Source organism: Sceloporus occidentalis, unplaced genomic scaffold (assembly GCF_023333645.1).
Source record: "Sceloporus occidentalis isolate IW3139 unplaced genomic scaffold, rSceOcc1.0.p SCAF_2, whole genome shotgun sequence".
Classification (NCBI taxonomy): Eukaryota; Metazoa; Chordata; class Lepidosauria; order Squamata; family Phrynosomatidae; genus Sceloporus; species Sceloporus occidentalis.
Genome location: NW_028316982.1, coordinates 153,731,046 through 153,755,207, shown reverse-complemented (window position 1 = coordinate 153,755,207; position 24,162 = coordinate 153,731,046).

Genomic DNA, 24,162 nt, shown 5'->3' with positions numbered 1-24,162 from the left:
TGGTCTTATAGACGAGCAGCATCTTAGAAAAGATGGGTAGATACTCCAATTGAGTATTTCTGTGGTGGAATATGAGGGTTAGCCTGGTGTAGTGGTAGACTAGGTCTCTGGGAGACCAGGGTTTAAATCCCTACTCAGCCAAGGAAACCTAGTGGGTGACCTTGCACACATCACTTTCACTGAGTCTCAGAGAAAGGTAATGGAAAAGCTCTTCGGAATAAATATTGCCAATAAAACCCTAAGATAGGGTAGCCATAAGTCAAGGGTATACACATATCAGCAACAAATGCTGGAACATACAGAGATTCAAAGCCAGTCTTTTAAGAAGTAAATTCTTAAAATTCTGGTCCTCAATGGGAACATCTGTCAGTTGCTTCTAAAATATCCTATTTTTTTATTTTAAAAAAAATCTGATATAAAAGTTTGTTTAGTAAAGGTTTGCTGAAAACCCTAAATCAAAACAATAGAGGCTAACAGTGGGGTGCTGCTTGGCAGAGCTCCATGTGTGGCATGCCACGCTGTTGGTGCTCAAGTAATATCTAACTGCTAGTCTTGTTGACTTCTATATTATTATTATTATTATTATTATTATTATTAAGCTTTATTTATATAGCATTGTAAATTTACACAGCACTGTACACACAGTCAATTAAAACAGATAAAATAAACCTGCCTATGTCATACATTCTACAAAAGTAATTAAATACTTTAATTAATGTTTACTTAGTACATGTTAACATTCAGTAAAATAAGGTATGTGGAATGTTGGGTAGTGTAGCATCATCTTTTCATTAACCTCAGTCATTAAATTCTCTTGAAATGATGCTGTATACAGGGAGGAAGGCAGATAGGGTTTATTGGCACTTAGGGGCTGTACACACAGGCAGTGAGAGACTGCCCCTCTTTGCTGCACATCTGTGCAGCAGCATCTGCATGCAATTGCAGAGATGTGCTCTCCAAAAGGAGCCACCTAGAGCAACCCCTTTTTTGCCACATCATAAGGGCTGCAATGCAACCTTTTGATGCCCCTTCTGTGGAAAGGAGTTGTGCAGCTATGGCATCCACCATGTGGACACATGCAGAACTATTAGGGTTGGGCACATAAGGACTCCCAGCCTTATCTAGCCCTAATTTTGGCCCCAGGGTGCCACAAAGCACCCATCTATACTGGCCCTACATGTGGAAGTAGAATGATGCCAGATTGAAAACTATTGATGTGAGAACTCTAAATATATGACAAGAAAATATTCCTTATTTTGGACTCATAGAAATACAATGTGTATTCCTTTTGTGTATCAAATCAAGAATCAGTCTGATGCCAATAACACATGAACCAACTGCTGTGTTGAATGTTACAGAAAGAGTACATCTAAGCCTTCAAAGAGGTAAACAGCTTCTTCTCCATTCTTATTCATCATATCAGTATACACACACACACACACACACGCTAGTAATTTTAATCTATAGGGTAACTGTAAATTAAAAAAAACCTTAGTAGCAACCATCTTAAATTCTAACAAATACAGAACATCTTTTAAAGACAACATGGCAACATGTTGAGTGAAGTAATGTGTACACACCTTGCCCAGAGCAATACATAAGGAATTATCTGTTAGAGCTACAGAACACTAAGAAATGTGTTTCCGGCTGCCTATCCTTGCCCTTTCAGCAATCAAGCTGTCAGTCTTTGTGGAGTAAACAGGTAATTGAAAGTAAATGTGCTTTCCTTCTTAAAGTTCATTTCAAGCCTCTAGGGAAACTATGGCGGGGTACAGACCGCCGCTTTGCGGCGGTCTGCCGCCGCCGCCAGAAGGTCCGCGGGGGAGCCGGAGCCTTCAGACGGCCCGACTCCCGCGCGGACCGAAAAAAGAAGCTCCAAAATGGAGCTTCTTTTTGCGTCGCGTTTGCGACGTAGCGAGGCGCCAGGGGCGCGCTCGCTACGTCAGCAGCGGCGCGACGCGTCTGGACGCTGTGCGTCCGATACGTAAAGATGGCGGCGCCCATGTAGAAGGGGCGCCGCCATCTTGTACGGACGGAGTCCGTACTAGGCCATGGGGCGTCTAAAAGAGACGCCCCTTTTTTAAAATGGGACGTCCGGAGGACGTCCCAAATGGCAATGTAGAAAGCCCCTATGAGAAAGAAAAAAATAGAATGAGACTGGTTTCCACCATATATGTATATCTCTTGAATTCTCTGTAACATGTTTTTGTTAAGCCATATATGCAAAATCATTCCCAAGACATGAGCTGCATCTACATTGCAAATGAAGACTTTTTTGCTGAAAGACAAAGCAGGGAGTTAGTTGTGGTTGCATGAGTTGTGGGAACAGTGTTTTGATGGCTGTTTCACACAATTGCTTGTTGGGCTTGGGATGATGGGCAGCTTTCTACTGGGGCATTACTTAGATGAATTATATGTCCACAAGAAGTTAGTGTGGTTATTCTGATGACAGAAAAATATGGTTGTCTTTATGTACAGATGCCTTATGTACACATGCATAATTGTACCTTAGCCTGAATGCTTTCTAGCTGCAAACTGAGGGGTTAAGGCCTTGTGTGCTCCTGAGTAGGGGTGGCAATTCTATATTTGGTGAAATGCAATCATTTCCCCCCGTAGTACCGAGGCATTAATGAACTATCCCCCCAGCAATGATAGGAAACTGACACTTTCTGAATAAAGCTACAGAGTTCCTCAAAAAGCCAGCATTATTTTCTAGAAAGCTTGTGTAGCTTTCCCACAAAAGCTATGGAGCTTTCCAAAGACATAGAAAAAAGCACAAAACAGAATGTTGCACATTTTTAAAAGCTGAAAAACTTCAACACTGCATGACTTTAAATGTTGCACAACTTTAAAAACATTTTTCCTCCTTGATACTTAAGTTACAGAGCTTTCAAAAAGTTGTGGGGGGGACGGGGACAAAAAGGAATCCCACACAGCTTTAAATCTTACATAACTTCAAAGTTGCATACTGCATGGATATTAAATGGGAATGGAAACTACAGCTCCCAAAATACAAGAAACACTACATTATCCATAGAACAAACAGACAACACACACAGAGAGATAACCCTTTAAATATATAGTTCTCTGATTGTATAGCTGTGTTTTGTGAGACAGCACAGTGAAACTTCTAGAAGGGTGGATGTTACCTGAAATGGAGTTATCTGAAGGGACAGGAAAATACTCATTGTAAGAGACACATAAATAGAGAAACCCTTTAATGGACTGAAATAATCAACAGGCTATTCTTATCATGTACCAAAATAAAAATCAAGTAAATTGAGTACAGAAAATGATAAAATCATAGGATTGTAGAGTTGATAGTGAACCAATGCGTAATCTAATGCAACACTCTGCTGGAGTGGGAAATCTAGATGATTTCCTGCCAGATGATCCTGCAACATGTGTGTGTGCGCATGTGTGCATGTATGAGTAAGTATAAGGTTTGTTGTTATTTTGTTATTTTCTATATGCCAGCATCAAATGTGAACATGGCAATTACATCTCTTTGTGACCAATGGAAATAGATTTTTTCCCCAAAGGATACCATTGTGTCAATGGAAGGCAAAATGAGCTATCAAGACTATGGATGAGGCATTAGGCCTGCCTCATTGCTTCCCAATGGCCTAATTTGGAAATGTTCTATTATTCCTATGTGGTCAATTTGCTTTCTTTACATATATGACATTAAATGGTCTGAACAGATTAGAGTCAAGTTACCTGAAGGAGTATTTTTCCAGTGTCACTGATGAGGGCTTTCCAACCCTTATCCCATCAACTGTGGGGTTCTCTATTCTGGAATCCCACCAGTGCCACCAGCTGTGTGGGTTACTCTCAGACAGTCCCACCACTGTGGCCATATGTGGAGATTCTACCCTTTAGCCCACCAAATGTGAAAAATTTCATGGTGCTTACTCCAGTCACGTAGAGCAATGGCTTTCCCTGATCCCCACTTCCATCATAATGTCATTTTTTCCTATTCCACTTATGTGACAACAACTGTGGAGACTGTCTAAATTCCCTCAAGGTATACATGAATTGATGCAAGTCTTATCCTCAGTTGATATAACCCCTCTATATTCAATGCTTCCAGCACAAACACCTTGTATGAATCCAATCTGTCAGAGAGGTAGCATATCCAGATGCCCAAATTGTATAAAAAACAAAAACAATTATTTATTTACATAAGTTAAACAAAAACACAGCAGATTAATTATTTATTATATTTAAATAGCCATATGCTCCCTCTCCTCTCGAGCTAATGCAAAACCTCTAGTCTAACTGACCTCCCAACAGTTATTCACCAGCTGCCATTCACTAGCCTTATGAAAATCTCCTCCAACATTCCACCAATATGCATTCATTCCAATATCCTATTCTATCCCCCTGTAACAGCTTCTTACCTTTTACTCTAATATACAATTAATGGATCAAGCAAAATTTTCTAATACCAATCCCTGACATGACATTATTCGCCAGCACCCAAAGGTGATGATTGAGGTTTCTAGATCAGATTTTAGGACACTACTTTTAGCTTTTAGCAGGCCTGGAGGTTCACCCCTGAAAAATGGGTATCCAACCTATGTTTAACACCTCCTCTTTTGCTGGAGGTGCTCTCAGGAGTATTTGAGTGGTGGATTCCTTTACTAGCCAGTAGTTAGACTGAATGGATCTTAGTGTTACCTTTCAACTCTTTAAGTCTTTGATTCTATGTTACAATAATTATGTTGCAAGGGATAGCTGCTGATAAAGATGCTAAGCATGATATACTGAGTACCATCTATAGAAGTGCAGAATATATCATTCAGATCAAAACCACCAAGTCTGACAAATGCGAAACACACATTTTTAACAGACACATTTTTCAAGTCAGCATTGTCACTTGAGATTCCTTCTCCTTTCCCCAAGAACTACAGAATAGGATTCATGCCCTGAGATCTAGGAGCCCCAGTCACTACTGAAGTTGGTTGCCTCTTGGACCAGCAAGATTAATACATTTTATTGTCAGAGGCATACTATTTATAGTGCTTTCATATCTTATCCTTGCTCTCTTTTGCTGCTGGTTCACTTCAGTTTTATGGATTGCAGTGCTGTATTTCTTTATTCCTTGAAGTTGGTTTGATTTTGTTCTCTTTTAATAATTGCTTATTGTTTGTATTTTGTTCTTTATGTATTTCATGCAAGCCAGAGAACTCTGGTTATTCTGCAGTCTAAAAATGCAATGAATAAATATTTGTGCTTCGCCAACTTTAATGGTTGATTTCCCACCCCAACACTTCTTTAGAGTTATGTCATATTGATTGGCTACTGGTCATTACATAAAACAGAGTAGATTGCAGCGTTTTGTTTTATATAGGATGTTTATTTTAATGTGACCAGTCACCCTGACAGAATCTGCATGATTAGAAACAAGCCATCATATTCCTGGAAGGCAAGGATTTAGAATATTGTTATTGCCAATGTTTTTTTTAGGCATGTGTCTCTTTGCTCATTTCTAATTCCAAGTCCACTAACATTGTAAAATTGTTTCAAGTGATGCTTGGTAAGATTAAATGACTCTTGGTAGTCATAAAGAAACCCTCCTGGGTCAAATCTACTGTTTGTAGTATGGCAGGCAGAGAGTCAAAGGGGCAAAAAGGTAAACTTTGCCACCTGGCTGCTTGAGTGAGAAAACTCACTGTAGTCATGCAAGCAACTACCCCCCCCCCCCCAAACCATGTAAATCCCTTTTGATATGTGAAAAATGTGCTAACAATTCTTTTTGTGATTCTGCACAGACTTTTACTAGTTGAATCAATGATACCAATAACTTCTGGAAAATAGTACTTTTATAGACTTGGTCTACTTTCTCAGATGCATCTGCTACTTCTTTTGCACAGTTAGTCACAAAGGTGCTGCAAGATCCATTTGCGTACTGACATTCCAGACTAACATGGCTATGAAGATTATCACACAGGAGGAAAGCATCCTTCTCCCATCGGTAAACTGTGTGAATTGCGCAATGGGGGGGGGGCAGATCATCACACCCCTGCACACTTCTCCTGTTCTTATCCTGTCCGTAAACAGTAATGGATATATTGCTTGGTATTAAGGGAAACTCCTGTTAATACCAAATGACAGGTCCATTACTGCTTACAGACAGGAGAAGAATGGGATAAGCACACAGGGGTGTGATAATCTTGTCAAGACCATGTTCCACATTGGCCTGTGACAATGACATGGATGTGGCCACTAGGAGGAACTGGGGCAGAGGTTACTACAGGTGCATGAGTCAGCACTTGGTGAACTGTGCATCATGGGACATCTGATGCAACATGCACAGTAGGTGAAGTCAGCCAATAGTGCATCATGGGCAATATTATGATGCAGCAGGGACTGGGTATGAAATCAGCAAGGTCTCATTGGTGGCATGGCTGTCAGATTACTTCACAGAAGACCACCTATATAAGGGAGAAGGTAACTATCTCTATTGTTGGGTTGTTGTGGTCAGTGGTTGGCGAAACACTTTGTTAGTTTGTTTGTAGAGAGTATTCAAGATGGCTGTCTGATACTCTGTATAATCTTTGTATATAGTTTATGAAACAAAGATTAAAGCCCTTGTGTTGAGTGAACCCTGTTGATCGAGGTTTGTTCCTTCAAGCCGGGAGCTCAAGGCTGAAGTCTTTATGGGAGGAAATTTTTCCTTGCAGCTCGAAGCCTTTGCAGACTTCTCACAGAGAACTTCTTCTGGGCGTTCTGCCTACGTGGATCAACTCTGTGTGTGGCTGTAGTGGACACAGCTTGTCTCTCTATGCCCCAACAAATCTTCCCCTCAATCGTGCAATTGACACAGTTTAATGATGGGATAAGGACACTTGCCTTCTCCATGTGATAATCTCCTATATCTCTGGATTCTGGAACAAAAATGTTCGTTACAATGATAGATTGCGTATATGTGTCTTCAAGTCACCTGTTGACTTATGGTGCTCCCATGGATTTTATAGGGTTTTCTCAGGCAGTGAATACTCAGAGGTAGTTTTACAAGTTCCTTCCTCAGAAATATATCCTACAGCACCTGGTATTCTTTGACTGTCTCCCATCCAAGTATTTCCAATGACTTAAATCATGGATGGGATAATGCTGCTTGCCACTGGTTTTTCTCTCTTTCTTCTTTTGCAAACCTTTTGCATAGGGATGTTGTGTTTTCTCATACACACAGACACACACACACACACACAGAGCCCATATTCTTAATATCCAGTTTTTGAAGAAATGTTGGTAGGGTATGTTAAAAATGATGAAAAAGAGGAAATCTAACCCATATGCAACAGCCAAACTCATTAAGTAGAACTACATAGGGCAGGGATTATGGTACATCTAGAGTACTTGCCATGTAGCCATTAAAATTGACTAGTCTGTCACGAATAAGAAGTGGCAAGATACTACAAACATGATAGAATATACAGAGATTCAAAGTACTTCTTTTAAGCTCTGATCAGCAAAAGCTTTCGGTTCCATTGGTTGAATCTGTCATTTTAACTTTCTCCCGCATTCAGCTAGTTTTTATCTCAAGTCTTTTCAATTGTGTTTGGGGGAGTGGGTGCAGATTTCAATCATTCTTAATAGGCAGGCTACCAGTCAAATGAATTTCTCACTCATTCTTTGAACCCTAGCTAGGGTTGTTGAGTTTTCTGAAAATAATATGGGTCAAGGCAGGAGGGAAATGGAAGGTATGTCCCCTTATACACGTAGGGTCTCTAAACTGAATAACAAAACAAAACAAAACAAAAAACAAACAAACAAAAAGACTAACCCAGGAAAGTCAGATACTGTAAAAGAGATGAAACTCACATAAGGCAGGCCCATTTAAGGCTGCTTCAAGTCTCCTGAGAGAAAGGCCTCCTGTAAGATTTAAAACCTTGCAGAAATCCCCAAGCCCATGTAGAATTAACACTTTATACTATGCTTGGCTTGAGCTTGGTAGGCCAGAGAGAGGGCAGAATGGTGTCATGCCAGACATGATCCCAGTAGATGTCTCTCCAGCATTTATTATATAAAGATCTGATAGGTCTGATAGCTGCATACACACCAAATGCTCAAGGGCTAGTCTGGTAGAAGCATAGATCATGTCCCTTCTCAAACATAGACTTCAGGTCATTTAGGCCTGTTACAGACAGGCCAAAATAAAGCTGCTTCGAGTCACTTTGGAGGAATGGTATTTCAATGATACATGCGTCCTATGAGTCTGGAAGCTGCACCAAAGCTGCACTCCAGTCCTTAGGACTGGAGTGTGGCTTTGGTGCGGCTTTTGGATTCTTAGGATGCATGCATCATTGAAATACCATACCTCCAAAGTGACTTGAAGCAGCTTTATTTTGGCCTGTCTGTAACAGGCCTTAGTTTCACAATGCTATATGGGATGCCTGGGAACCTTGACCACAACTGTCACCTAGATTTGTAGAGGAGAGAGCACAGCAGTGTGAAAGAAAAGAAGGCATGAGATGCTCAGTGATCGGTGTTTTGCTGACATAAACATACAAACATACACTGCTTCTGCATCTACACTGTACAATTAATGCAGTTTGACATTGCTTTAAGTCAGTGGTTCCCAACCTGTGGGTCGGGACTCCTTTAGGGGTCGAACGACCCTTTCACAGGGGTTGCCTAAGACCATCGGAAAACACATATTTGCATGTAGCAATGAAAATAATTGTATGGTTGGGGGTCGCCACAACATGAGGAACTGTATTAAAGGGTTGCAGCATTAGAAAGGTTGGGAACCACTGCTTTAAGTGCTCTGGCTCAGGGCTATAGAATTCTGGAATTTGCAGTTTTGTGAGATATTTAGCATTCTGTGTCAGAGAGTTCTGATGTCACAACAAACTACTGTTCCTGGGATTCCATATGACGGAGACATAAGACTTAAAGCAGTGTCAAACTGCATTAATTCTGCAGTGTGGCAGCAGCCTGGGCCTGTAACAGGCTATATAACATTACCATGGCCTTGGACGAATGTTACATCTGTATCTGTATGTAAGTATTTTTGTCATTTGTGATACATATCAGACTTCACTGGTGCTGACAGAAGGTTTTTTTTTATGGAACAGCTATATAAGTAAAGCATAATAATAATAATAATAATAATAATAATAATAATTGACTTATAATAATTATAATAATCTTTTTCTAATTTATATAAATCATATGATGCTTTTTCAAGTGCAGATCCTCATCATCACCATAGCAAGAAAGAGGAGAGTGGGATTGAGAGTTGTGGGCTTTAGTCAGACATCATTTAAGTATAACATTTTTTCACTCTGATGCTGTAACAGGTTGTTTCATATCCCTTTTTTGAGATTTTCAAGGAACTGGAAAAGCTGTTACTCTGAGCTGAACTGTCCATTCCAGATTTCCTATGGCGGCGAATGCATTACACATGCATTATAAACCTGAACATCCAAAGAAGATATAATAAAATATGTTCTTTATTGTGGCCAAATGATTTTTGGTTAAAATGATCATAACAAATACAAAAGAAAAAAGAATAGGAAACAAGGAGAAAGTGAGCAGGGCACATAAACATAGTTATTGCTTAGGTAGATACATTAATATAAGCTGACAAAGGCCAGCATCCTGTTATTGACTTATACAGGTGAAAGTTGGGGTTGGAGAGGGGTTTTCTTTCAAGAGTTTATTATTCTAAAGTTACCACAAAGAAACCAAAAGAGTAAGGGAAATACCAGGAAGGCTCTCTATATTTAACTCTAAAATATTGTAAGAGAAATCAATACACCACTGTGATTTACAGACTGCCATCCATTAATTATGAATAACTCTGCTTCTTTGTCAATTATTGATGCACAATTGAAACAAATCACTTGTAGGTTTCTTATTTGTGAAACATTTATTCATTTTCATGATTTATATGTATCTGATATTTGTTTCTGTGTTGACATGCACCCACACACTTACTAATTTTTCTGACTTTGTGGAAGAAGATGTCCACTAACATTATCTACAAGAGGAACATTCAACGTAGTTCCATATCTCCTAGCCAAGTTAATTTCAGTTATTCTTTAGCACTGAGCAACAAGACAAAACAAAACAAAGCAAGTGGCTTTACACTTACCCTTTGTTTACCCTTAATGTTAAAGAGCAACTGGAATAAACCTGAATTCATCCCAACTAGGGATGTGACAATCATTTGTTCTAGTTCACTGAACATACCATCTTCAAATTTCTATTTATGAGCTGAGAAATTTGCCACCTTCTTGGGCCAGTTGTGAGACTCTTCAGATGGTTCATTTGCAAATAAACTAATAGGGCAGAGCATCCATTTGAAACTCAATGTTCTGGATGGTTTTACTCTTCTATGGCTTTAGTACTAAGGTGAGCAGTCAAACAGCAGTAGTGCAACTGAGTCTGTCTCTTGCATTAGTGTAGCTTTGTTTCTGGTGTGTGGCTTCAAGTCATTTCTGAGGCTTTCACTAGTTCTGACACCCTAAGGCAAACCTACCAAAGGGTTTTCATGGCAAGATTTGTTGAGAAGGGGTTTGTCATTGTCTTTCTCTGTGATTGTGAGAGCATAACTTGTCCAAGGTCAGTCAGTGGGCTTCTTGCCTAATGCTTTTTGCGAGCATCTTAGAGCATAAGCTCCATGGGCTGAAGAGATTGCAAAGTGTGTCTATGTATGTGCCCTCAAATAACACAGCTTCCATGCAGTAGTGTCACATTAAGGTGTGTGGGGTGTTGCTGCACCAAGTGACTCCTTAGAAGAGGGCTGATACCTGGTCAGGCCTCCCCCCTTCTGCAGTGTGTACTATGACTATGCCTACTCCTTCTTCTCCACTGCTATGGCTCTCTGTATGAGGAGAAAGCCAAGTCAGTACAAGAGAAGGAAGGGCAGCACATTCCCCTTCTATCCCCTTCTGCTACCTTACTTGCCAGCTGTGCCTGCAAGTGCTCAAGGTGACTAGCAACCAGTTGAATGAATGAAGCGGTGTGAGAGAACAAAGGGAGGGCAGAATTGGTTGCCATTGGCCAGCAGCCTTTTCTGAGTCTGGCCAATGGTGGGTGGGGAGGGAGACAGGTGAGAGAAGTGGGAGGAGGAGGAGCAACCATGTTTCTCCTGGCTTTGCTGCCATTGGGCTTCCTCCTCAGAAGGAATCCCAGTGGTATTGAAGGAGATGGGGCAATTACACCCCTCCTGGTTGACATCTCCTGGCTTTCCTCCCATTAGGCTCCCTTCTCAGGAGGAAGCCCAGGGGTAGCAAAATAGAAGATATGAGTGCACCCTTCCTTCCTCACCCCTTCTGGATTCAGCTGCCCTGGGATCTCTCCTCAAGAGGAAGCCTGGGAGTGGTGAAGGAAAACAAGTGAGATGCCCCTCCTGGCTCAATCCTCCTGGCTTCCTCTTTGCTGATCTCCCTGCTCAGGAGGGAGGGACAGCAAAGTGCAAGAGGGGAGTGAGGCCCATCTGTCTCCTCACTAACTCACTTACCAGGCCTCCCCTGGTAGCCCTGGGAGAGGAGACAGCCAGGCAAGCAAGTGGGGATGCAGGAAATACCCCCACCCCATCAGCCTCCCTGCACCAGGTGACACCAAGCCTGATGTCACCACTGCTTCCATGATCCAGATGTTGTCAAACTGCAGCTCCCAGCATTTCTTAGTATTGGCTGCACAAGCTAGGGAATGCCCGGACTTGTAGTCCAATAATTGATGGAGTGGCATGTGTTACAAAAAAAGGAACTTTAATAGTCCAAAAATAGCTTAAAATGAGTCCCATTTGCCTTTAAAAATGAATAGCTGAATAACTGAATGGGACATCTTAATCCTTGATTGAGTTCTAGGAGGAAAACATGGGCTTGGGTTAAGTCCAACACACCCACAAGTTATGCTAATAAGAATCTTGTAAGGTATGCCTTCAACTCTGGCACTGACTGCCATGAAATCATAATATAAATTTAAGCTGTATCAAGGATGGGAACCCAGATCTTTCCACCAAAATCCAACATGCTGTTGTGGTGTCTTTGATTGAGAGTTCCTACATGGCAGAATGGGGTTGGACTGGATGGCCCTTGGAGTCTCTTCCAACTCTGTGATTCTATGAAATGAAATGCTAACCATTTCATTATATTGGACTGCATTTTCTATGGGTGTTACCTAATTAAAATAAATTGGGCATAGTATGCACTGGAAGGGGGGAGAATTATTTGGAAAGGTTTTGAACTACAATCCCTATAATCCCCCACCCAGCTGTGGAAGGTGTAGTCCAAAAAGGCAATGTTTCAAAGCTCAGACAGGTACAGATAAATGTAACTGCATGAGTATTTGTAGTGTCTTCAGGGAGCTGGCTCTGAGGATTAGTATCACACTATTCTCTCACTCTATGTGTGTTTTCTTGAGCTTCTTCAACAGATAATTTTGACTGGAATGAAATACGTAAGAAGCTGAACTGAAAAACTGATCCCAGCTTGTTGTCATTCTATCTTCATAAACTATACCAAGGTACTTTTGACATTTTCTATTTTAGAGTTGACAAATTTGAATGCAGTCATTTGCAAAATCAACAACAGCACAGAATTTCAACATCTCATTGTCAATATGCGTGTACTACTCTTTCTATCTTTATTATGATCTAAGATGTCCTTCAAAAGCACCAGGTAAGTTAGGCCACAAAAACTGAATGGGAGACCTTGGGCAAGTCATGCTGTCACAGCCTCAGAGGAAAGCAATACCAACCCCCCTCAGAAAAAATCTTGCCAAGAACACCCCAACAACAAAGCTAGAACCATGTGTGAGACAGACTGAATATCACTCCTGTTTTTCAACTGGTCTACTAAGTACTGAAGCAATAAAACCATAAAATATCCAGAGCATCAAATTTCAACTGAAATTTTGGCTCCTAAGTGTAATATGTGACCTCTGTTCTGTGTGAGAGATGAAATACTTTAACTGTCTTGCATGTGGGAGAACAGTAAATGTAATTCCTGCCTTTCTACAGGAATGAGAAGACTTATAAGAGAGCAATTTACATCCCTAATCACCACAGCCAATGGGGAGATCGTCCCGTCATTGTTGTGCTGGGAAAAGTAGCTGGAGAGAGGGAAGAACCTTGACCACCTCTATCACTTCCTGTTATTAGAATAATAATAATAATAATAATAATAATAATAATAATAATAATAAGCCTGCCTCTCTGTGTGGATCAAGGTGGATTACAGTAAAAAAAAATAGTAAAATACTATTAATGGGATGGCATAGCCTTACATTCCACCCATGCTGCATAGAATCTTGGCCTATATGTTTACATACCCTTTAACTATATTTTGTGTCTCATCCATGCATGACTAGAACAGTAAGATCCTCTGTCTATTAAACAGTGGAGGGAATTTGTTTTTTGTTGTTTTTTTTTTGTCTTTCAGAGTATAAGTAAGGACACATTGAGTCCAGCCACTCTAACCATCAATAAAGTTCCAAGTCACAGGAATATAATTTAAATGTCATGGTTTTATCTGATGTGAACCACTTTGATCTTGAGGAAAAGCGGTATATAAATAAACAGTTTATTATTATTATTATTATTATTATTATTATTATTATTATATAAATGGGGGGAAGTGTTTATGCTAACATCTTGAAGGTCTGCTAAGTGGTTGGTTTGAAATCTTGCATAAGTTTATTATTGGCCCCATACAGACAGGCCAAAATAAAGCTGCTTTGGGTCACTTTGGAGGTATGGTCTAAGGACTGGAACATGGCTTTGGAGCAGCTTCCAGACTCTTAGGACACATGCATCATTTAAACAGCATACCTCCAATGTGACCCAAAGCAGCTTTATTTTGGGCTATCTGTACGGGCCTATACTCACCTAAAAGGACACTTCTAAAGCATCCTTTTTGAGAAAACAGATATTCTTTCAGTTCAGCTGAGGTTCCACTTGAATCCTATTAAGTACTGGACTAAGCTGCTTTGAATCTTTGAAAACAGACATTCAAAAATTTAACTAATTGTGGAGATGTATATTCCAGCTCATTTATTCAGATGATTGTGGCTTAAGAACATCAGGCAGCTAAGTCAGTCACATTGTAGAGCTTGTTCTCTTGAATTTTTCGCCCCAAGGCTGATATTATAGAAAATGAATTTCAGGAGAAAGGGTGAAAGTTTTACATACCCAGTGTGATTTATCCTCTTAAATGCCAGGATTAGTCCTTGCATGTCATATTTAAGTACCATCATGGTCTAAAGAATTATCTTACTGGAATTAATAAATTCACAGTGAGAAATGCACTTGTCCTTAAAATTCAGCAAAATGTCCTCTGGAAGGCTGAAAGAAAGATAGCAGAATATTCTTCCCAATTCACAACTTAGTAGCCAAGATATTTCATCACAGGACAAATAAATTATGATGATGGAGCTCTGTTGCTATGGTTATGTCAGATGATACCCCTGGAACCTCCCCCCCCCCCCATTGTCCTTTTCAGAATGTCAGTGCACCAACCAAAAGGTTTCTGAGGCACTGAAGACCTGGATACTGGAAAATGACAATTTATAGCATTCTCCCAGCCATTGAGAAAAAGTAGCTACAAGGTCCCCTCATGGTCCTGATGCAACTGCTTGTCTCAAGGTATCCTGCAGGAGAGGGCTACAGATACCCATTTCTTACATTCTAACCTATAGCACCTAGGAATTCTTTGGTTTGAGGTACTGCCATGCTGAAAAGGTAGGTGCTTGATAAAGGTGAATCCCTAGCAGTTGCAAAATTGTAAGGTTTTTTTTTTTTTGGGGGGGGGTATTGTTGTTGTGTATCTTTAAGTTCTTTCTGACTTATGGCAACCCTAAGGCAAAACTATTCCAGGCAAGGTAGAAGGTGTTGGTGATTACCTTTAAAGCCCTACATGGCTTGGATCCAGAATGCTTAAGGGAACACCTTCTTCCATACTGTCCGTCCTGCACTCTAAGGTCCTCAGGGAAGAATCTACTTCATCTAAAAAAATCTAGACTAACCTCAGTTACCCAGAGGGCCTTACCCACCACTGCTCCGAAGCTATGGAATGACCTTCCAGAGGATATCCGCCACATTTCTACTCTTACAACCTTAATAATAATAATAATAATAATAATAATAATTTATTTGTATTTCCCCATCTCTCCCAATGGATCGAAGCGGGGTTACAGACTACTAAAATCAAAATACATACAACAATCTTATAAAACACTAAACAGTAAAATGTAACATCAATAATTTATCAAACCATCAGACATCCAGGGGCAAGGGCAGAATATTATAGGGCATATCAATTATCACTTGTCGGGGGGGGGGGGGAAGCTTGGTGAAAGAGCATGGTTTTAAGTCTCTTTTTAAATGTTTCTAAGGGGGTCGTAAGGTGGAGCTCATCAGGAAGGCTGTTCCACAACCTTGGAGCCATTATTGTGAAGAGATGAGAAGACATATTTGGAAGATGTTGTTTCCAATAGATTCTTGCCGGATGTTCTGAGTGTGCGGGGCGGATCATATGGGGAGATGTGGTCTCTCTTAAGAGAAGGCTCTTCAGATGGATCTTTTCTGGCAGGCCTTCCCTGCCTAATTCCTCTCCCTGTTTACTGTGACTTACGTTGCTCTGTCCACCAATTTTTCTCTTAAATTTAACAAGAAGAATTAAAATTAATTAAAATAAAATTCTTGCATCAAGAAGAAGAACCCTCCTTCCGTACCTACTGTCATCATCAGACCTGGGGAAGGGAAAAAGACAGGCCCAATTTCCATCAGGTCTAACTGTGAATTCTGTAACTCACATCGCTCTCTTTTACTTTATTGTATTTTATTTATTTATTGTATTTTATTTTATTGTATTCTCTGTATTTTTATTGCTGTAATATGCCCGGATTCCTTGTGATTGGGTGGGCTATAAATAAATAAAATAAAATAATAAAATAATAATAATAATAATAATAATAATAATAATAATAATAATCTCTGTAATGAAGCTTTCCCATTGTGCCACCAAATTATGTGAAGGCCCCATCCAGTCAATCTTCACCCTAACGCTGTCACCAATTTATGTGATGTACTCCACACCACAATCTATTCCTATTCCTGTCTTTAACATATAGTAGCATGTGTTTTGAAACTCAGGCCAAGCAGTTTTTCAAACAATAATATAAGTTTATTTGAATAGCAGAAGTATATTAAGTATCTTTGATGTATAGTTGTTATTGTATCTTTACTTGGCAAATTAGTTACAAATATCTCACTACTCTCTCTCTCTCAGTAGTAACCCAAAGTCAGCCACTCAGGCTACGAAATCCCTCAGGATCCTAATAACCCCAAAACTTCCTTTCTAGAGTTGGATTATCTCAGAGTCCCTCAATTTTGGACTCTTCCAAAAGATAGTCCCTCTCTGGACATAACAAGATCTATCAGGTTACAAGCCTCACACTGGACTTAAATCTCAGTTCCCTCTGGAACTCATAAAACTATGTCCACTCACTGGACTCAACAGAACCCTATCTGACTATTCCCTCAGGAACTTCTGGAACACAGTCCTCTCTTGGACTTAACTGTTCCCTCAACTGTCAAATCCCAACTGTCTCTCTTCTTTAACAGCTTGGAATTTTTAAAAATCCCTGCCCACATTCTATTGACTGGTCTTCAGCTGCCTTCTGATTGGTCAGACAGGTGTTCTATACACTACAATCTCTTACAGAAATTGTGCGGGAGTTGGTGTTCTCCCATAGAGAACCTTGCAGGCATGTATGTACAGGAACGGAATATGTTCCTGAAAGGAGCATTCTATCAACTCCATCTAGGGTGGAAACAACAACAGCAATAATATATGTGTTCCCTTTACTCTTGTTCCTGAAACACAGGAGATATTACCTGCAAATGACAACTTAGAAGAGGATGGGGCTTGTTGCACAAGTCATGATATCGAATTACCAATTCTGAACAAAAAATCAGGAGAGTAAAAAGGGTTATTAAATGTAAAAGAAATGTACTCAGCTTAAGTAAATGTTGTACTGACAACCTGCATCATAAGTGTGACAGCCTTTGATATATAGGTTCTGGAAAGTTTGATTGTGTTGTATTTCTAATTCTTATTGTAATACATAAATGACACATACATACAAGCTTCATTTTCAAATTGACTATAGTAAATGTGCATATACAAATACAAATTTTGAACCAGCAGAAAAACTATGTGATGTAGGTAATAGCAATGGAGATGCAAAGTTAAATATTTTTACATTATGAGCTGACTTATTTCACTTCACGTTCACAATATGTGACATTAACAAGTATGGCAAAGGACAAGCACTGCAGATATTACATATTGCACAGTTCTTTTTAATAAGGAAATGTAGTGTCTGAGTTAATCTTTCATCTCCACATTAAGGATGTCTCATGGTGTCATTTACAGTGGGATTTCTTTTCCATTGCTGCATAATTTCAGTTTGATATAACAGCATTATACAAACCTTGTTAGTTTATATGCTGTTATTCTAGGACTGATTTGTATAGTTGCATCAGACTGTGGTATGTCTTGCTTTCCAGGAACTAAGTTTAAATGCTGTGCTTGGTGGTTACCATCTTCACTTGCCAAAGGATGAATGGTAAGCAAAACACATATTTTGCCCTGACAGAGTCTCTATTGTCCTTCACTGACCACATCACTTGCGGGATCTTAATGATAGGTTTACAGATAATTTGGAAGTATTCTCTGAAGATGCCAGCCACAGATGCTGGCGAAACGTCAGAAAGAAACTCTGCTACAACATGGCCACATAGCCTGAAAAATCCACAAAAAAACTATTTGGAAGTTGTGTCTCCACATCAGTTTCCCTACTCTGTCTGTAATTTCTTTTATGGATTGTAAAAATGTGTTCCCTTTGTGTGGTTGTTTGCCTTCATTCTCATGGATTTGTATGAGTGTGGCAGATTTTCTGAAGTATGAACTGGAGAAAACATGAACCTTTGTAGTGCATGTCAATAGGCCTGAAATCCTCTTCTGGTAATAGGGATCCATGGATCCTTGCAAAGTGTTATTTCCCCATCAGAACTTGGGTAGCATTTTGATCTCTACCTCTGCATCGCTTTACAAGGAAATGAACTGAAAGGTCTTACTGTTAATGTAAGGTCAATAAGAAAAGGTAAATGAAAATCAATATCAATATAAAATAAAAACTGTTAATGTTTTGAAACCATGCCCTCTCTTGGGTTTTCCTGAACAATGAAACATTTGACATATAGAGTTGATGTTACCTACATATTGCAATGGTTTCATAATACTGAGTTCTGCAAAATTGTATTTTGGAATCAACCTGTTTATTGAACTTTATGGACATTCATTGCAGTAACATGAGAAAGGAATTTTGAATTACAGACACTAATACTTATAGGTCTTGGTGGGAAATATGAATGCAAGCAAACTACACCAGTAATCACTGAATGCAATGGTTGAAAGACGTTAAAAAAAAAGCCACACTTCGTATCTCTATGCAGCTTCTACATAGACATTTTCACTATCAAAGATTCTGTAAATTAGATTTAAAGGTACTAATTAGCTCTGTTACACTCTCACTTATGAGGCTGGTTAAATATACAAAATTGACAAACATGAATGATATTACAGAAAAAACTTCTAAGAGATTTTTTTCAGCAGTAATCAACAATTAAGTAACATTAATTGAAAATGTTTCCTATTACTGTAATGTAATAATGTATGTAATATAGTTTATTTGGTCTTTCACCAGTATAAAAAATAAAAACAAAAACAGCATCAGTATAATTTAAAATATACATTGTACATACCTGGGCATGAATAGTACTTAAACAATTACAGTTACAATAATGCCAGGTCAAATCATCTATGCAGCAGAAAAATTTTCATTTACCAATTGAGGGTGGACTTTACACACAATGTAGCAGAATTTGGCCACCTTATGGATCATACTAGGGTCATGACTATCCAGAAGGAGGCGTAAGTAAAATAGATCGGTATTACCTGGGAATTTGTTTATGATCGGATAGATCAGTTGGTTACGGACATCCCTATAAAACTGGCAATAAAGAAGAACATGCTCAGTAGTGTTAATGGCGCCTAAGTCACAATGGCATAGTCGGAGTTCGTATGGAATTTTCTTAAATCTTCCTTCTAATATGGCTGTGGATAACATATTAAAACGTGCCAGAGTTAAAGCTCTTCTGAACTTAGGTAAGGTGACATGAAACAAATATGGAGCTGGAGAGGAAACCAAGACCTGATCACTAACCACTATATGTTTAGGGAAGGAAGCAGTTTCCATTTGACCTTCTATGTCTAGGATTTTTTGTTTAATAGTAAATTTGGCTTTATCTACATCGAGTTTTAAGATTACATCTTTGTTAAAGCCTAGCTCATTCAGTTTCTTAGTTATAGCTGTTTCCCAAGAGGATTTATAGGAGTCTAATAAGATTAAGTGTGTCAATTCTCCAGATGTTTTCTGCAGTTTCAACCAGTAATTGAATATAGTAATCCATAGACTAGATTCTATTTTATTAATCCCAGCTTCTCTCCTAAGAACATCATTTGGGGCACAATGAGCAACTTGGAATATTTTCCTCAGGAACTTAGTTTGTACACATTCAATTGCATTTATATTGCTATATGGCCCTAGTTGAGCTCCGTATAGGAGTTGCGGGCGAACTTTGGCAGTAAATAGCTTGATTGTGGCCGGGATAAATTGGGCACCTTTAGCAAAGAAGAAATTAAGGATGGCAGTTACAGTTCTTTGAGCGTTACGGATGACAAACTCTGTTCCTATTACTGTTCTGTAAGCAACGAGGCAATTGCACAATTAACATTGTTAGTGTAGTGATGATATACCTCTTGCATTAAAGGAAGGATAAACTCCTTGGGATGCTGCAAATTATAATGTAAAGCATGTCCCTTGGTCTCACATATATTGTGCAAGACTACACATGCTGAGACCAACGTGGCAAAAAAAATTTCACCCACGGTCAACCCTGATGACAAACACCCCCACATGCTGAATGCTCTTTCAACCACATTCCTTGCCTTACATAAAGCAAAGTTTCAGTTTTGTGTAGTCAGAGGCCTTAATGAAAGGCTTCATCAACCACTTGCAAAAGAGGTATGCATCATCCACAATGATGAGGGAAGACACCTCAACACCATTGACAGTAGTGGTAGGCAGAAAAGCCTCCCTTTCCATGGCTTGATACAAAGAAGAGTTCTAGAATATAAAAGAATCATGATTCCATCCTCATTAACCAGTCTCTGTGTGGATGAAATATCCTGTATGATCTGTTGTCCCCTGCAGAACAATAGAATAGCCATATTTCCTCTTATAGTAATCTTTGGCCCTTGTCATGGGGGGGGGGGGGGGCACAAAGGTATGTGTGTCCCATCTACTGCCCCAACACAGTGCGGAAAACCAAGTTTACTGAAGCCACCTGTGATCTGTTGAATTCAATAGAAAAAGAAAATAATTCTTAGTAATGTTTCAATAGTACTTCAATACCACCTCATTTGAACAATATTAATGAGAGTAGTCAAAGAAATAATGAATAAAATATTGTGACTCTTCAAATGTCACTTCTGATATGAACGGCATTGGTATAGTGTGGCTGCTGAGCAAGACCACATTCCAAATATGTTCAATAGGGTAGATAACTTTCGAAAACTCTTTTACTTCCATAGGAATATTGACATATCATGGCCTGTTATGGCAGTCCCACTATAGGTCTAACTGTAATTGGTGAAAATCACGGTATTTTTTGTCCCAGCAGATCTTTTATTTTCCCCCGACTCTCCTGTTCTCGGTTCATACTCCCTGCGAAGTTGAATGAGACTCTTGGGAAACTTCAAATCATGCTGCCACCACCCAGTGAATTTATAATAACCCTTCCTTAACACACACTGGGACTTGTTAAGGATTTATAGTTCCCTTCCCTTACTAAACTAAGCAAGCAATAAGCAAACTAAGGCATGTGTAAAGAAGTGTAGGAATAGTAGATACTTTTAAAGAAAATATTTAGAAAATATTCTATTAACAAAAAAATAATAATATAAATCATACAAGGTCATTTGACCCTTCAGGTACAATAGGTATAGTTATCAGATATTCATCTCAAGCAAGCCAACAGAAACAAAATTAATAAGGCCTAACGGTTCTAACTGACACATTCCTAAGTACTGATACAGAGATGGACTCTTCCAGCCTGGATGGGGTTGCGATTGTTAGGAAATGACATGTATGTGACCACAAGATAGAGCTGCAGTGGAACCTATTACAGTTCCAGTCGCAGTTGACAGGTGACACTTGAATTATGGAATGTTGATGCTGTCAGTCCTTCTGAGAGAGAGTGTCAGTTATGACAGTTGGTGTTAGAGTAACTGCCTCTCTGTTTTGTTGTTATGGTTGTTTGGTTGGCAAAGTAACTTATTTATTAAAGCCATCGTGTAGAGTGAAGGCTTGAAGTGCTCTTGTCGTTATTTTTCAAGCCAGGAGCCCAAGGCCGTTTGCAGCGGTGAAGGAATATTTTCCTTCTTGGCCTGAATACCTTTGCAGACATCTCTTCAGATTCCTTCTCCCTGGCGTCCTGTCAACGTGGTTCAACTCTGTAGGTGGTCGTGGTGGACACAGCGTGTCTTTCCATGCCCTAACAGAGATGTAGTTACTGGCCTTGGCCTAGCACAAACTATCTTCCTGAAGTATGCCTTTTTGACACATGCTCAACACTGCAGGTTTTTTCCAACCGGCAAGACCCACATCAAATGAGAGACACTCTCTCTCCAGACTCCCCACTGCAGAAGCTCCTCCAACTGATCTCAGAGGCCTTTTATATCCCTCTGTTGGATGCTTCCAGAAGAAACTCTCAATCCTGCTCACTGATTGGCCAAGTGGGCCTTCTGTCAACTGTGATGTCATTACTCATTTGAATGTACCTCCCTCCCAGCTTAACTCTTTATTGCATGACAGAGGTCTTCAAATGACTGGAGACCCAGTCATTACAATTACAGGAGTTTTCATAAATAATTTAATATAAAATCAAATAAAACAGTATGAGTAACTTGTATTCTACACATCCCTGTTTTATAAGTACTCCAATGGAAAACAATAAATGATATAATGCATCAACAATATGACACATCACATAAAGCTTGTTTTTACATTAACTGGTGATTTTATGGACATAACTAGAGATGGTTTCCAAGCTGCTCAGTCTTCTTGAAGAGCACATACTCTGTGACTAGGGACACTTGGATGCAGATAACAGTTGCACTTGAGATGCCAGTCCTGAACTTTGACTCCATTTCCTGTACATTAGGGGACTGGACAGCACCACACAGTTATTACAACTCTTTCTTGCACAGAGATGGCTTCCCACATCATTGTGTTCCTTGCCTGGAGATAAGGTCTGAGAGCTTCGGCAATTTCAAATAGTGTCTTCTTTGTTATCCTGAAATTGCGGAACCACATGTCATCATTCCACATACCAAGCACTTCAGACCACCAGTTCTTCCCTTTTGGGATCTGACTCACCAACTCCAGGGTTTGGGAACATTGCTAGGGAGTGTCACAGCATCAGAGTCATCACAGAACTGGAGAAGACTGTACTTACAAAAGATAAGTCCATGCTGTGCCTCTAATTATAGTACAGTTCTGAAAGCTAGAAAATCTCCCTCCATCTGTACTCCTGCACTCTCTCCAACTTCATCCAGCTTTCTAATACATGGACCATAAGCGTGAGCAAGGTCTCCATGGTCTCCACATTGTTCAAAATTGCTGGACTCCACCATCAAAAATGCCACTAAAGGTCAGAGATATTGCAAAACCGCTAAATCAGAAGTGAAAAGACATGCAAACATGCTTTCACTCCTGCAATAATAGAGTGAGTCTCCTTTGTTGAGTCTGTGCACGCGTGAGATATTGCAATAACACAATAATAATACTTCAGCTTGCTGACATGTGGAAGGTACAAATGCAATTTCTCTATTTTTAACTTGTCCCCATGGGATAATAGTGGGATTGAAATGGAATTGGCCAAGTGTGATCATTTCCTATAGTAATGGAATGAATGAAAATTGTAATTTATAGAGCAGATAGGAAAAAATAAAGGATACATGTGCAAATGTGTACATGCAGATAGATGAAAATATATGTCCTGTAGCTCTTGATAGGTCAAAAATGTGCAATTTGATTTGCTTTTTAAAAAATCTCGTACAAATGTCAGCCAGTGAACTCAGTGGGCTAACCAAACAGTTTTGTCTTGGTGTTAGTTAAAATTCAACACTAGTTTGTTTTTGACCAACTTCTGGAGTGTTGTTAAACTTATTCTTTATTTTATTTATAGTACTGTTTTCATAGCTTTTTCAGTTTCTTTCATTTTGCAATATGATGTGATACTATCAATCACTCTGAAGAAAAAATATGCCTTTGCAAAATTTACATAAACATTATACAATACAAAAAATAGAAAAAATATCTTTTGAAATATCATTGTTTCATTGAACTTCAGGAACCATTTAGTTGTTTTTGTTTTAAAGTTTTAAATAAATTGTTTTAAATACCAATTATGCTAAATATTTAATGTAAGGCAGCAATCAAATAAACAAAACCAACAACCCTTTATCTCCCTAAATAAGCCTGCCTAGGATTTTAGATCCACAGGGAAAGGCTTTTCCTTGGTCCCACCACCATCTCAGAAATGTCTGGTAGGAACGTGAGACATAAGCCTTTTTCTTCTCCACGGCTTCTCCCAAATTGTAGAACTGCCTTCCTTGGGAAATTCTATTGGGCTCCTCCCTGCTACCTTTTCACTGGCCAATAAATATCCTTTTACTGTCAGACTTCCATAACTTCAATATATATATATATATATATATATATATATATATATATATATATTTGAAATTGCAAAAAGCAACCCTTGATCTTGACATTTTATAATAAGGGACACCATTTTACTACACAAAGAGATTTTGGTATCCACAGGAGGTTCTCAAACCAGACCCCAGTCGATATAAAAGGCCCACTGTATTTAGAGTAGGCTTACAATTGCCTTCTTCTAAGGCAGAGAGAGAGACTTGCCCAAGGTCCACCAATGAGTTTCTGTGGCTGAGAAAGGATTTGAACTCTGGTCTCCTAGAGTCGTAATCCAGCACTCAAAGCACTACA